General features: G+C 56.7%; 1 long non-coding RNA gene across 1 annotated transcript; it reads right to left on the reverse strand.

The window, feature by feature from the left end:
* Nucleotides 1-216: 216 nt before the first annotated feature.
* LOC117091523 lies at nt 217-2,369 on the reverse strand. Its single transcript, XR_004440443.1, has 2 exons — nt 2,338-2,369; nt 217-347 (listed from the first exon to the last, which is right to left on the reverse strand). It is a non-coding gene; the product is annotated as an uncharacterized LOC117091523 (long non-coding RNA).
* Between the last annotated feature and the right edge of the window lie 370 nt (nt 2,370-2,739).

Raw genomic sequence — 2,739 nt, forward strand, 5'->3', positions numbered from 1 at the left:
CTCAAGTTTTAATGGATTTAGGGCTGTGCAGGATGTGCCTTAGTCAAAATGTGTTTGCACGTCCTGGACTCCAGGCTGCCAGCTGCCTGTCCAGGGTCTGAATGTCTACTGTGACCTGTTTCCTCACCTGGCCCGGAGGACAGATAGGGAAGGCTTGTTTGAGGATTAGGCAGGGTAATCCCGTCAGCCCTCATTAGCTTACCTATCCTCCAGGTCTTTTTGATTTCTTTTTTCTTTCTTTGTTATGAAACTCTGGAGAATTGTCCTCCAGCCTGTCTTCAGCTGGGGAGGTAGAAAGGTTGGACGATGCCCTTGACTTCAGGGCCCCTTCTGGGTGCCCCCTCCTCCTAGGGTTTTTAAACGCATATACTTAGCAACATACCCTGTACCTGAGAGAGCTGCAGAGAACCTCCTGCGTGTCCAAACCAGAACACTTTGTTCCCTGACCCCGGGCGCTCATCACACCCCAAAGCCCAAATACTTTCAGGTGGCCAGCTTCAGACAAGAGTCTGAACTCAATGCTTGTTTTCTGAGGTCTACACAGGCCCGTATGATGGGGCTACCTCCATTCTACCCTATGCCTCCCCCAATCCATTAGGGGCCTCAAACCCAGTGATCCCTAACTGGGAGCAAGTTTCCCCAGGCAAAGAAAGCAGCCCTCCCTAGGATGCTGGCCTGGCCATGTCCCAATGGACATCAGTCCTGGAGCAAGAGGTCCAAGGCAGGGAGTTTCACCCCCCATTTCACCAGGTGTGGTGACATTTCTGGGTTCCTAGCCTTCAAGATGGGATTTCTTCACTGTGCCACAGTGTGGGAAACCGAGGCACAAGGCCAGTGAGCAGTAAAGAAAGAAAACCTCTGTGACTAGGAAACGTGTCACTTGCCCAGCACAGCTGCTCCAGGATAGCACCCTTTGGGATGTACCGTTGAGCTGTTCCTGGCACGTGGCATGGCACCGGTGTGGAGGTCAGCAGCTTGTGGAGTTGGGGGAGGGGGGGTTGGCAGGAGCTGGTAATTTTGACCCACCATGGGGAGAAGGGGACATTGGCCCTTTCCCCACACCTTGGGCACAGCAGCAATTTTCTTCTCTGATGTGTGTGGGCACCAATGCCTATGTGGGTGTGGGTGCGTCCTCCCCTTTTGTTGATGAACCTTCCTGCAGCCATTGGGGTGGGTATGGGCACCACACGTGCCTGGCAGCAGGGTGGTGCCTGCGGAGGCTTGGCTACTGTATGTCTCCCTGCCATCTCCCCAGGGGAAGCAGGCCCTGTGCCCTAGTGTCCCTCATATCCAGTCCCTCACATTCTTCACTTGGCATCTCTCTGCCTGATTCTCCCAACTCAGCCCCTGCCAGGTTTCTCCAAGCCCTGTGGCCCTGGGATGGATTAAAGGAGGCAGCAACTGTGCTGCCTGCCTCTGCCTGAAGTCAGGGATCCCTGGCCGCTACTGGCATCTGGTGGGCAGGGTAGGTGGGGAGGTCATGGGTCAGCTTTTCCACTCCCTAGCCTGCACTGCCTAAGTCACCAGGCGTAACTGGCCTGGAGGCTGATCTGTGTCCTCCACAGTCCCTTGATGCATTATATTGAAGCTAATCCTTGTGTGAATGACTTGAGCTGTTGTTACCGCCCAGATGAAACCAGAACCGGAAGACTGTTGCACTTGGACCCAGAGCCTGGGGCTGAGGCTGCCGTGACCACCCTGTTCTCTTCCTTCTGGGACCCCCAGGAAGCTCCCAGGACTGAATGATGCCCATAAAACACAGTAGCCAGGATGGGAGGGCTGGAGGTCAACTCCCCCCCGCCCCTGCCACCACAACCAAGAGGCCCCCATGGAGGTTGGCCCTGAGCTGTGGGTCCCTGTGGGATGCAGGTTCCCACGGATACTTCAGGGGGTGAGCATGGGTCCTCCTGGCTGACGGGAGCCTGGTGGACACTGGGTGTGTGGGGCCTGTGTAGGTGGGTTGGACAGCACTGAGCCTAGCCAGGGAGCCGGGGACTGGTGTGGCCAAAGTGGGCAGCAATATGTTGCCAGAACCAAAACTACAGTGCAACCAGCCCAGCTGGTAGGGAGAAGGAGGCCTGCCTAGCAGGACCATCCACCCCTGTCCTGGCCCCAAGCCCAGACGGCCTGCCTATACTGGACATTGCCTGATCCAGGAGGCCTGGGCATGATGGTCAGGTGATGTGTCCCTGGGTTCCAGGCCTCGGTGGTCCCTTGGGAGCTGAGCATGCTCTGGGCAGGAGGAGGGCCCGTGGTCCCCTGTTTGCATCGGCCCCTTGGGGTGTGCTCCCACCCCAGCTTCTCAGCGCACACGGGGACGTGGCCAGGGCTCCTCACCTGCTCTGTGGCTCCAGCTCTGAACAGCTAACAGGGTGACTCTGACAGCTTCCTCCCCAAAGCTTGGGTCCTCATCTGTGGGAATGGGGTGTCCCAGACCCACTGCAGGCAGGAACCGACCCCAGCTCCTCTGGTGGGCCCCCCTGGGCTTTTTTACCTACTGACTTGTGAGACTCGTTTGGCCAAACTTGGTGTCCTATTTTTAGTTTGGCCTTTTTCTTAGTGTGTGTTTTCTGTAACTATTGCTGTGTAGATCTTCTATATGAGTTTTAGGTAGAGAATCTTGCCCACCCAGAGGTCCCCCACCCCAGAGAGCCTCCACTTTGGCCTCCCCCCGGGCTGGTCCTGCCTGTGCTCCGCTTGGTGTGAATGTTGAGTGTGATGGATCCACATGTCTGCTTG

Source organism: Trachypithecus francoisi, unplaced genomic scaffold, assembly GCF_009764315.1.
Source record: "Trachypithecus francoisi isolate TF-2019V2 unplaced genomic scaffold, Tfra_2.0 Contig01300, whole genome shotgun sequence".
Classification (NCBI taxonomy): domain Eukaryota; kingdom Metazoa; phylum Chordata; class Mammalia; order Primates; family Cercopithecidae; genus Trachypithecus; species Trachypithecus francoisi.